General features: G+C 35.0%; 1 pseudogene; it reads right to left on the bottom strand.

Annotated features, from left to right (window-relative positions):
* Positions 1-325: 325 nt before the first annotated feature.
* The window catches only part of LOC149169145 (transcription factor MYBS1 pseudogene), a 158,379-nt pseudogene continuing 144,450 nt past the window's right edge, over positions 326-14,254 (bottom strand).

Raw genomic sequence — 14,254 nt, 5'->3', positions numbered from 1 at the left:
GTATCCAGAGGCTTTCTCTTTTCTGATTTTGACTAAAGAAAGGAAATAATAAAAGAATAACAACTCGAGTTTTTTCTTACATGTATCCCCATCAAAATCATTCTTTGCAAGAAAATTAACATCCTCCACTTTGACAATCTTAGTGGAGGAAGAAAATGATCTCTTTCATACCACACAGGAAAAGGTGCATATTGAGCAATGATACACCAACTGATCAACATTTAGCAAATCAGTTGACATGCATCATTTCCTATTGATACGATGACAACAAACATATTATCAAATGAAGCTTTGCAGTCCAAAGTGCTCAACTCCTTCTCTCTAGTTATCTATGCATAGTTGGTTGTGGCATAGGGTAAGCAACTGGAACAACATAAGGAGCATGTCCCGGAGGAAGCATTACAGGAGTGCCAACAATGGAAACCATAGGCCCAACAATGGGTTGACCAACAGTAGCTCCATATACACTAGGAAGCCTTGGCTGAGAAGCATGATTAGCAGATTGTCTTGAAGATTGATTTCCTTGACCAGTTATAGGTCCTTGTGGTGATGATACATCACTCCCATTCACACTAGTAATATCATGAATGCTAGATCGTCTTTTGTCCCTGTTCATCGAATTCAACCGAATAAAATACTTTTGTGCATGACTAGCCACCTGTGTGGGAGTTCGAGAAATAACAAAATTCCTTGAGATGCTCCTCTAGTCACCTTTGCCAAATTTTTCCAGACCAAGCAAGAACATCCTGCATCAGAAAAGATACACACATTATCATTAAAATCAGCCAAGGTAGAGTATTTGATGTCCTACTTTTTCCCAAACATTCCTCCATCTTAAACAAAGTCGATTTCAACTAGTTCTCATATGTCAGCATTTTTGAACCATTTCTCACTAGTCCAATACCACCGGAGACATCAATGAAAACAAAAAATGGATTACAACATTGACAGATGTCTGACAACCCTGTACTATATGCCTAGCAGCAGGGGAACAGGGGGTTGATCCCAGTGTTAGGTGTGGCTAGGATACATGGTTTTGCACAGATTCCTTTTACTTCTCATTCTCTATTTAGTGAGATTGAGGATGTCAACTCTCAAGCATTCATTAAGCTCAATAACAGAAAACTCTCGAGCCCTCAATGTTCATTTCCCAAATGGAGATACATGAAATATTCAAGTAGATAAGGATTATTTTCCACTAACTGTTATATTAAGTTTCAAGGGAAACTTTAAGGTTGCTTAGCGCAATAATATGTTCACCACACAAGTTTATGGGTTGGGGGAATGCCAATATGTGAGGAGCCATTTGATCAACTCCAGCTAATGTATGCAGGCTCTTAGAGTGCCTCAAACCTACTTTAAGAGTCTTTACTTTGGCAACAATTTTTTATTTTAATTATCAGCTATCACAACCTAAGTTAGGTGGCCTGAAATTTGTTTATTGAATTTGTAGGAAGGGGCCTCAAGAAATTAACCAGATAGGAGAAACGGAAGCATTAGCCTTCTAAAAAGTTTCAAAATATTCATCATAAGGAAAACCATCGATTATTTTCATGTCGGAAATGGAATCAATTAAGATATCAAGCTCATATCCACATCCCGCCAATTAAAAATATTCTCATTAATAGCCCACCGCCGAAGCCTCGTGCAATCACTCTTTGCAGGAAAAATCCAAAACTCGATTGGACTATAATTTATAAATAATAACTTCTCCTATACTCAACCCTTAGAGGACCCTAGGGCATAAACCCACAGTGGCAGTCAAAAAAATTGTGAAAGAGACCCAACTTCAAGTGAATATAAGGGTTCAATTATAACATAATAAAAATAGTGTTTTTAGAAGAAAAGAAAACAATAACATCAACAAAACCCAAACGAATATAAATCTGTATTTCCTTTTCACAGAGAATAAAGGTAGAAAACCTGCAACAAAATGTTTTTCCTTATACTAATAACAGGCCCACAAGAATAGAACCTAGAGGAAATTTGTAGGTAAGATCAATAAACTAATGATAAAGAATCCTAAACAACTATAAACTTTGAAGCTCTAAAAAGCCCAAAAAAACACAAACCCAAATCAATATAGAGTTGTCACAGTAATTTAATATATCGATATATTAGATAAAAATAGAGGAACAAACTGTTGAATGGACTGAAGCCAAGTGAATACCATTGGTCTATACAGTTATTGCTGAAAATAAAATTATTAGAGAGAAAAGGCATCCAGGGCTTAAATTTTTACCAGTGTTCTTCCTCGGTCCATGGAATTCCCTTGCGACGTTCCTAGTCAGATTTGGAGCTCCCCTTTCCTGTTCCATTACTTTCAGATGCCAGATTTGCATAAAATGAAGAATGGGTTCCCCCTTTCTTGGTGCTTCCATTATCAACAGCTCGCTCTGCATTCACCATCAAGGACATCAAACAAGAACACATTTCTTGAAACTCGGGGCTTGGAACATAGAATGAAGTCTGGCAAACCTCTTGCTCAATGGCAATTTGTTCCACTTGTGACAGTCTGTTTTCAATCTTAGGATGCTCTTCAGTGACAATCTGGCTAAGACCAACTCCAATATCTCCTCACGAAGCCTCTCCCATACAGATGGCACCATTGGAATCTCTTCTCTCCCTTGATTTTCTTGTACACATCAGAGCATTCCAACAACACCAACATCAGATTTTCGGAGACCCAATCGCTCACTCTTCTTATCAGATCCATGGCATGAAAATGATATAGACATATTGAGAAGCAAGCATTTTGAGTTCCACAGTTTGAATGTTTCTAAAAAATCTTGTATAGTTGGTACACTGATTATTGTTAAAAACACCTGGATGGAATGTACAAAGTGGGAAATGCACTCATATTTCTATCTATACACATGTTGAATTCCCTCTATAAAGAGAGTATGTTGCCTATATAGGGCATGTTGCATGAAGCAATTGCAGTGCTTGATGATGTAGTGAAAAACAGAGAGGATTATGTTTTCAATCTTAGGATGCTCTTTAGTGGCAATCTGGCTAAGACCAACTCCAATATCTCCTCACGAAGCCTCTTCCATATAGATGGCACTATTGGAATCTCTTCTCTCCCTTGATTTTCTCGTACACATCAGAGCATTCCAACAACACCAACATCAGATTTTCAGAGACCCAATCGCTCACTCTTATTATCAGATCCATGGCATGAAAATGATATAGACATATTAAGAAGCAATCATTTTGAGTTCCACAGTTTGAATGTTTCTCAAAAATCTTGTATTGTTGGTACACTGATTATTGTTAAAAACACCTAGATGGAATGTACAAAGTGGGAAATGCACTCATATTGCTATCTATACACATGTTGAATTCCCTATATAAAGAGAGTATGTTGCCTATATAGGGGATGTTGCATGAAGCAACTGCAGTCCTTGATGATGTAGTGAAAAACAGAGAGGTGCACAAACAATCCTAAATCATGCTGATGCTAAACAACGCAACATTATTGAAATCTCCATCTGTGTATTCTGCATAACCAGATACAATAGTCCCAAAGGGAAACAAATCCTCATCCACCTTAAATTGAAATAAAAAGTCTTCCGCAATTACATAACAATCACAATTTCATTGATATATATCACTAAAACTTATTGTTTTATTACAATTTCCTCATATACATAATAGTTGCACCATTTGAAAAAAAATAAAATAAAATAATAATCATTTAATATTCTATATATACATTATTTTATAAATAATTTCCCCAAACCATTTGGCATTTACACACTCCCTATATACACATAAAGATAAAACATATAAAATATCATATTAAAATAAAACATACAAACCATTTACACAAATAAAACATAACATATGTTATTAAATCTATCGTTTATAATCATTAAAGAATATCTTGGTATTGTTTTTACAAGCCAATAAAACTTTTCCATTGATTTCCTAAGTGAAACTCATAAGCATTGACATGTATGCTATGAGATCAGGTCGAAAGTGCTGAACTTTTGTTGCTGAATATCTTGGCTTTTGACCTTGAGGTGGTCAATATTGATCTCTTCGACTCTCAAATTTTGGGATGTTTTTGGAATTTGTAATAGATATAAGATTACTCATAAAAAGAAATCTCAACAAATCAATAAGATTCCAGAAAAAATAGTACCACGAATAACCAATAAATAAGGATGATATCTCAATCACTGGTTCAATGGCATTGACAGAGCAATACCCGCTCAAATATCATGATATTATTGTTATTCATATATGCACTAGATTGCAAGGTAAAAAGGTAGCACAATATCACATGAAAATCCATAGGTATTGAAACTAAAAATGACGTAGGTCTGTGAGTGATAAGAAAGTGCCCAAGCTCACGAGATATTAACTGAGATCATAAGGGTAGTGTACCTAAAATTGTAGAGATGGAACACCACAAGATAAAAAAGACTAGGCCAACATATCTCCAGCGACGGTTTAACAAAAACATAGGAATCGTGTTATATGATGGGTGAAAAACAAAAGATGGCAATGATCATGACACAAAATTGATGAGGAAAAACATCACCAAATCATTACAAATCTAAACAAAAACAAATTGAGGAGAGATCCCCACAAATTGCAAAGAATAAAATTAAGTGCCATGAAATCAAGGAATGATCATCAAGAGGAGGCCATCTGGGAAATGCACTCATATTTATATACATGTGTTGAATTCCTTCTATAAAGATAGTATGTTGCCTATAGATGGTGTGTTGCATGAAGCAACTGCAGTCCTTGATGATGTAGTGAAAAACATAGAGGTGCAAAAAAAAATTATTTTAATCATTTAATATTCTATCTATACATTCTTTAATAAATAATTGCCCCAAACCATTTACACACTCCCTATATACACATAAAGATAAAACATATAAAATATCATATTAAAATAAAACATACTAGCAATTGCACCAAATGTTGCAAAGGAATGTCGTAAGGCAATAACATATGGAGAAAGAGCATAGATGAAGAGAGATGTGATATGTTACAATTCCAGTGAGAGAAATAACATGGTGTTAAAAGTAAAGTGAACTCCTCTTTCACTATCCTATTGATTTGGGTTGTAATATGTCAATTGAGGGAATGCTTAGCAATTTCAACATTGTACTTGCAACTTTAGTTTTGTTTTATGCCCTTTTAGGAAATTGACTAGCCTGAAAATTTGGAAATGGATTGTTGGTGAATGTAGGTATGGATCCTTGATTGAATGCGATGGTTTTCTTGTGTCGATGTTTATTTTAAGATGTAATGAGGAATCAGATCCACAGAAGGGTCTGTGAATTCCACCGAGTTTTTAACATTAACAATATAAAATTCAACCAAAGTGGCATATTTCAAAAGGGATGAAGCTAGGAGCAAGTCCCGGACGATTTTGACATAATAGAAACCCCTTTGATGCAGCACATAAGCCAAATACAACTCATGTTCTCCACCACAACCCCTATCATGTAAGCCAAAATAGCTCAGGTTATACACCACAACTTATAAGCCAAATACAACTCATGTTCTCCACCACAACCCCTAACGTGTAAGCCAAAATAGCTCATGTTATACACCACAACTTCCTATCTCGGGCAATGTTTCTCAAAGCAATTTCTCATATAATCAAACAAAAAATGGTCTAAAAACTTCAATCCTCACATCCAATTCAATTCATGTATAATTATATAGAAAATCTTGAGCTAGCGAGTCTCCCTTAAAATTGCAGGTCTCCCTTAAAATTGCAGAGTAAAGTAACAAGAATTGTAGACATAATTCAATAAAATAGGGCAAAACTCTAGTTAGCAACCATAAATACTCTAAACAACCTCCTATATGTTGTAGATTCACATTACAAGAAGAAAGGAAGGATAATAAACTCCCTTGTTCACATACAGGCAATAGATACCCTAGCGTAGTTGTGCGTATAATAAAGGTGAATGATCAAATTCCACACATTTTGCAACAACAATATATTATAATCATTACCACAAGCTTTGGACCAAACAATTCATCCAAACCATGCAAAATGAAGGTCCCAGACAAATTAGTGAAGTCTTTGAGCCCAGTAAACCTCAGAAATTTAATTTCCTCTTATTGACATAGCTATGCATCTTCTGTCTCCTAAATACCCATTGCTTTAGTCTTGTGTCAGTTTCAAAGCATCCACAACAATTTCATTATTGTTGTTTTCATGTTTTACTACTTCCCTAGAACTATAGACTCTCCTTGAATTCTTTGGACATACAAAATTTGAAGACATGTTTCTTGCAGCCCATGCCCGACTTTTCTACAGAGGAGGAAATGAAGAAACACCCCCAAAAGCATTTTCTTGAATTGTTAGCCCCTCCACATCACCGTCATGATTTCCATCTATTACTCTATGAATCTTTTGTTGCTTCTTCCATGCCGAACATGCTTGTAAAAGAGAATAGTAATTCTGACCAGGAGATATAATGAACATCATGACACCCAGAATTGAACTCAAATCTCCATCCTAGAGTAAGGAGATGCATTTTCTCTTTTATGCGAGTTTGATTCTTTACAGTCTTGTCCAACTTAAGATTATAGTTAAGGGGTGCTCAAGGACAATCTTGAACATCAAAGGTTTCTCCTTTTGCAGGAGACCCTAATACCCCATCAAATTCACAATCTTCTTGGTCTTTCAAGTCTGCCTCCTTGGTCGGAGACCGGGACAAAATTTTCTCAATGCAATCTGCTTCATTGGCTAGAACAAGGGATACATGTGCTTGTTCTTTTTCTGGCTCTTTGAATGCCATTTTTTTTTCCAGTGTTAGTTGGGGTTCAATATCATCATCATCACCTAGAATAAGAATATCCCGAAGTGGCCATAAATTTCATTTCTTATAAGGATATTTTCTTCTAAATCCACACATAAGAAAAAAGCCCTCTGCGAAACTCTACAATAGACTTCAAATGTCTACAAAGAACTTCCAAAAGGAAACCCAGCCACCAAGGGTTTTAGGTCAACCAATTGCTTTCAATGTTGCCAAGCACTATTGAATTTCTGCATTTAGGTCAACCAATTGCTTTCAATGTTGCCAAGCACTATTGAATTTGTGCAAAACCTAGAAGCTTTAGAAGGTGGTTGAAAAATAATCGCAACTATTTCATTAAATGAATATGACTATTTCATTAAATGAATTTCATGGTCATTTTTGGAGTAGAAAAGAAAAATAATTCCATCTATTTCATAAATGAATTTGATGGTCATTTCTGGAGTAGAAAAGAAAATCCATAGAAGATGATGGAAATAATTCCATCTATGAAAAGAAAACCCATAGAAGATGATGGAAATAATTCCATCTATTTCATTAAATGAATTGAATCTATTTCATTAAATGAATTCAATCACTTCATTTCAGGGGTACAAAAAGAATCCAATGAAAGAATCCAACATTGATTAGGCTTACCATTTTTAGAAAATTAAAAATGGTGAAAATTGTATTTGGTATGGGCATCAAATGGAAAATTAAATGCTCAATGAGAGTTTGTATTCAGAATAAAAATGTTGAAAAACTATAAAATGAAAAACTGGTATTTTTCTTAAGTTTGAAAATACTATAATTCTATTTAATTTATATTAATCCTATTTAATTCTTTAATTCAATGATGAAGACATTTTTGAATAATGTGATAGAATTGAGAAGGTGAAAGAGAGGTAATAAATAATGTGATAGAATTGAGAAGGTGAAAAACAGATAATAATAATATAAAGGTAATAATAATATTTTTATTAATTTTATAATGTTTGAAATAATTAAAAAGAATATAATATACATTTGAGTATATTTTTATGCCATAAAATCGGGAGGGTAGGAAAGAGTGACATAGCAAATGGAAGTAAAATTTTATCATACTTTTCATCCCCTTAGTGTACCACCTCTTTCATTGTCTTCATCTTTAATAACCATTACATTTATACAACTACACTAATTAATAAATATAACTGTTATAATCAATAAAAATATTAATTTTTAAATACAAAAAATAAATTTACTTTTATATAAAATTCATATTTAAATTTAAATTTTCAACTCAAAAAAATCATATTTAAATTTTTACATATTCAACCATTTAAAAAGACAAGTTTTAAATTTTCCATTAAATTTTACATATTTAAAAATTTATAATTACAATTTTTTTTAAAACTTACTTAAATTTTAAATAATTTAAAACTTACTTAAATTTTAAATAATTAAAAAATATTATATAAAAAGAAAAAAATGACGATTTAGATACTTAAAATAACCAGTACTCAATACGAAGCTTGTTAGTCATCTTAAAAATTATGTTACCAACCAAAAAACATATTCAAATTTTCAATATAAAAACCATAATATTTAATTAAAAACCATAATTTAAGATTGTTGATTTGAACCATTTTAAAACATTGAACATGCAACAAGATTCCAACTAAAAACGCTGACAAAAATGGCAAAATGAAAATATTTCGTTTTAGTGACCAAGTCTGCGCTTCAAGAAACACGAAATTGTTGACAGGTTCGTTGAGAGACGCAATTAGATCCAATCAAGACACGATCATATGTGGCAGAAGGGATTGGGTAGCCAATGACTATGACTGCGTCTTTCTCAATTTTAATTTGCAAGCACACAACCACATCCAAGTACATGACAAAGTCCGTCAATCAAATTTAAAACACAAGACAAAGTCTGTCAATCAAATTTAAAACACAATTTGGCGTTGTCATTGGCGTTGGTGTTGTTTCTCACCAGTAAAAAATTCGAAGGTCGGCTGCCTACTGGACTTGGCCATGTTCCCAATATGACAATGTTGTTTTTCTGCAATAACAACCGCTAGTCCTATGCCTTCTCGCAGAGTATCTCGAATCGTATTCCATCGGATTGAATGGATCCATTCCTTAGGGGTAATACAGTGGCAATCGCTCGAGGGGAACATCACCCGCCTTCTACAAGAAGGCGTCTCACTACAATGCGTCTGGTTGCAGAACAACCTCTTCACAACCTTCATACTAAATAACATCTCTAAGTTCTGCACATTGGATTACTAATCTCCTTCTTGCAGACAATAATCTCTACGGCGCGATTCTTCCCAAAATAAGAGTGTTGAGAAAACTTGGAAAGCTGGATATGAGCCTAAATAATCTCATTGAAACGCTTCCTCTAGAAATAGGAAATTTAATTAATTTGGAGGTTTCAAATCTCAGCGGAAAGTCGTTCAAAGGAAGCATATCAGCTATTGTTGGTCACCTTCTGACGATTGCGAAATTAAATTGGTCACCTTCTGACGGTTGCGAAATTAAATTTGAGTGTAAACGCACTCACAAGAAGCATAATTGCAGACAATTCAGTGAACTATACCTGGCCAGAAATAAACTGAGCATGACCATTTCTTTGGAGTGGTGAAAGCTTGACAGAAAATCTCATAATATATGGGTTAGATCTAAGCTGGAACATCTATCAAGATCTCTTCATCGTGAGATTGGAAGCTTGACGTTACTTGAATCGAACCATCTCTCCGGTCAGATTCCTCAGTATTGCTTGAGGTTACTTGAATCAAACCAACTCTCCGGTCAGATTCCTTAGTAATTTTAATTTTTCTTTCAGCCTATTTACCAGGGGCCATTTCTTCATTGGGGGAATTCACAAGAAAAGACAACAAAGAGATATATAGTGTATACAGATATATACCTGAGGGCATTCACAAGAAAAGACAACAAAGAGATATATACATATATATCCCTGAAGAGTAGAGACATGAACGACGCTCGTTCTTTTGTTACTGTAATTTACAACAGATTCGCTTCTTTGCTGCTACTATATCATCATTGGGAAAGATGAATCCATAACACCGCTGTGCAAGATGAATCCATAACCAGTTATAACCGCTGGGCAAGATGAATCCAGAGGCAGTTACAACCGTCGGTGGTCTTCACAAGTTTCTAGCCGGTCACAATCGCCAGATGTGGGTGTATTTCAAATCAACGGAGGAGTGTAATTCAATCGTCTAACAAGACATCGAATGGTGCACAGTGAGGACAGGTGGGCAGCTGGGGGAGTTTCTCCCAGAGGGAAACGCCTTACGGCGTAATAAAATAAAACATACAAATCATTTACACAAACAAGACATAATGCATGTTATTAAATCTATCGTTTATAATCATTAAAGAATATCTTAGTATTGCTTTTACAAGCCAAGAAAACTTTTCCATTGATTTCCTAGGTGAAACTCATAAGCATTGACATGTATGCTATGAGATCAGGTCGAAAGTGCTGAACTTTTGTTGCTGAATATCTTGGAATTTGATCTTGAGGAGGAGGTCAATATTGATCTCTTTGACTGTCAAATTTTGGGATGTTTTTGGAATTTGTAATAGATATAAAATTACACATAAAAAACAATCTCAACAAATCAATAAGATTGCAGAAATAATAGTACCACGAATAACCAATAAATAAGGATGATATCCCAATCACTGGTTCAATGGCAATGACAGAGGAATACCTACTCAAATATCATGATATTACTGTTATTCATATATGCACCAGATTGCAAGGTAAAAAGGTAGCACAAGATCACATGAAAATCCATAGGTATTGAAACTAAAAATGACATAGGTCTGCCGGTGATAAGAAAGTGCCCAAGCTCACAAGATATTAACTGAGATCATAAGGGTAGTTGTACCTAAAATTGTAGAGATGGAATGCCATGAGATAACAGAGACCAGGCCAACATATCTCCTGAAATGGTTTGACAAAAAACATAGGAATCGTGTTATAAGATGGGTGAAAAACAAAAGATGGCAATGATCGTGACACAAAATTGCTGAGGAAAAACATCACCAAATCAATACAAATCTAAACAACAAATCGAGGAGAGATCCCCACAAATTGCAAAGAATAAAATTAAGTGGCATGAAATCAAGGAATGATCATGAAGAGGAGGCCATGTTTACGTTCAGAAATTATAGCACAAGATTGTAGTTACAACCAACTTATAAAGGCAGCAAGGGAAACGAATACATAAAATATAAATGAAGTTTGAGTTTATGCCGCAAAACTGGTGGTAAATTTACGAAAGTTGTAGAATGGTAAATAAGGCTTGGCTAGTTTTCATATGACAAAAGGAAAAAATGGATAAATGAATGCCTTTGAAGAATTCTCAGTTGCCAGAAAACTAGATCAAAATAATAGTAATTATGGCACGCAGTCATGATCATTCTCACATGATCCTACAGATTTGATGCAACAAAACTTGTTTTGGAAACTAGCTTGTGGAATAAAGGTGTACAATTTTAGAATTATTGGTTTAACGAACATTGGTAATGCCTCGATGGGAGTGGCAACTCAATAAGAGGAGAAAGAATTTCCCATTACTATATAACCAGATACAATAGTCCCAAAGGGCAAGAAATAAAATGCAATCATATATAACTAGATACAACAGTCCCATTGGGGAAAATAGGGAATATTTCTGTAAACAATTATTCAAAACACACTTATACATATATACCAATGCCAAATAAGATTTGACCCATACAAATGAAATTGTCACAACAATAAACAAATTGGAAAAACATTACCCCAATAACCTATTATTTCATGTTCACAACTGGCACATCTCTATAAGAGCAACTGGGTACAAGGGTAGGTCACTTTTCTGACTTAACCGAAAGTAACTATTGGGCCAATACGCTTATGATGGCACGAGTATAATCTATCCTACCATGTGCATTACAAATTTAAAAGCCCTAATACAACTTATATTAATCTTTCCCGGTAGTCACTAATTGAAAACACAAATATAAGCTTAGTTGGAGCTTGGGAATAACGCATAAATGAAAAAGTTAGATTTAGAAGACGAGCTTCAAGAGGAACCAAGAGTAGAGGGTTCACAGGGGACAGGAGTCTGAAGTCAATCTACAAAAAAAAAAAAACTCAATTAGGTTCGGTTCAAATTAAAAGATGGACAGATTCCCCCATGAAACACAAAAATTAATCATGACGATTTCTGAAAATTTACCTTGAGCAATTTCCAAGAAGCCTCTTACTCTGCACACAATAATCTAGCCAAACGAGGTTCGATTAGAGGACAATACGTAAAAAGTAAAAAATGAATAGAACAACAAAAAGGAAGAACCAGGTAAACCCCAAACTGTACATTACCTTTAAGAGTTTGATGTGAGCCATGACCTGGACTGGAAAGAGGAAGGGACGCCATACCCTTGGCCACCTTATTGTATGCCTTACGGGAAATAATAACAAAATTAGTGATTAGAAACCATGGTAAAAGTCAACTCACAAACCAATCTTCATAATAGGTGAAGGAAATTCGTTACCCTAACAAAGCGATAGGGACAGTTTTTGGTCTGTAGAAAGACATTGACACCGAGTTGCAAAGTGAAGAACCCTAGCCTTGAAGCTACAGGTGCCCGAAGGAGGATTTGCGGGGGACAAGAGTATGAAATCAATAAAAAAAAAACTCAATTAGGTTCGGTTCAAATTAAAAGATAGACAGATTCCCCAATGAAACACAAAAATTAATCAAGACGATTTTTGAAAATTTACCTTGAGCAATCTCCAAGAAGCCTCCTACTCTGCACCTAGTAGTCTGGCCAAACAAGGTTTGATTAGAGGTCAATACGTAAACAATAGAAAATGAATAGAACAACAAAAAGGAAGAACCACGTAAACCCCAAACTGTACATTACTTTTAAGAGTTTGATGCGAGCCATGACCTGGACTGGCTAGAGGAAGGGACACCATACCCTTGGCCACCTTATTGTATGCCCTGCAAGAAATAATAAGAAAATCACTGATTAGAAGCCATGGTAAAAGTCGACTCACAGACCAATATTCATAGGTGAAGGAAATTTGTTACCCTGACAAAGCGATAGGGGCGGTTTCCCGTCTGTAGCAAAGAATGCCCTCCTCTGCAGCAAACGCGGCTATTCGCACACAGGATGGACGGCCTACGTAGGGTAACGGGCTGAGTAGGGTAACGAAAATTAATTTTAATTAAATAATCTTACCTTAAAGGGTTTTAAAAGGTTTTTTAATTAAATTAGATGACAGACCATTGTTTAATCGTCTAAAAATGGATATGACGGTTAGGATTAGGACATAAAGGCAGATGGGGGAGTTGATTTTAGAGGGAAACGCTTTACGGCATAAATATATTTCGTCAACATTTATAAGGGGCAAAAATAAAAATTTCCAAAGTTCGTGTGCACAAATAGAATTCAGTTATTGACGTTCAAGAAAATTGTAGAAGTACAAAGGCACAATCTAACGAAGTCCACGGAAAGATTGGAGCCCATTATTCACAACTAGGAGCTGAATTCTATTGAAGACTATTTCCCCATAAATAATTGCTCGATCAATTATAGTAGAAATTAATTCAGAGTGGCCACGTCGAAAGCCAATCAAGGATCGAAATAATCGTTGTCGACTTTTTTTTTGGGAGATGAGTCACCCATATCAATCAAATTACTTTGTGTATTGATGGATGGAGTGCACATTGTTTTGACGTGTAAGTGTGAAGCGATTGATTGGTTGTTGAGTGATCAATATTCTGTAGCAAGAGTGCGCTGAGGTCTGCTTCAATCAAGCAAGGAATAATGCGATTTAAATTCAATTGAATTTATTCGGACATTTGGTTAAAACATGCGTGAAGTCCATATCGACAACATAGAAGGGTGTTGACTTTACAAGTATCAACTTGATCAAAATGGTTATCTCATCTCTGTTATGAGTTTGGCTTTATTGGTGACTTTAGCTAGAGTTCTTGAGGGCCAAATGAACTCCATACTGCTAGATGAAATGATCTTTGAAACCCGTTACAGTCAACATTCCCAGGGTTGAGTCAAACTGTTGGTAGGGCTATGTGCTACCCTGTGCCAGTCAAACTTATAAGTTTTGGGTGCTAGATAAGCAGGGGATTGCCATGCATCAATTGGTTATGGTGAAGCCATTGACCTTTATTATGTTTTCTAGGTACATTTTGACAAAAGATGAGATCATTTTTTTTCTTTTTAACAAGTTCGGATAGTTGTTATATTAGCAAAAAAAAAAGGTTTTGGAGCAAGCTCCTTTTACATTCCGTTGTTCTGATATGATAGACTGGGCAGTAAGATAGGCACACAGACCTTTCTCCTGTGCTTGTTATCAAAAGTTCAGAAGTTTTTTTAGCTATTCTAGAGTACTGTTTAACATATTGACCCACTAAGAAAACAAATTTACATAG

This window comes from Pinus tabuliformis, chromosome 4_2, assembly GCF_031772625.1.
Source record: "Pinus tabuliformis cultivar Carrire ecotype Pingquan chromosome 4_2, CPIR1, whole genome shotgun sequence".
Taxonomy (NCBI): Eukaryota; Viridiplantae; Streptophyta; class Pinopsida; order Pinales; family Pinaceae; genus Pinus; species Pinus tabuliformis.
The sequence above is the reverse complement of the archived record's forward strand: the minus strand, read 5'-3'. Positions and strand labels throughout refer to the sequence as shown.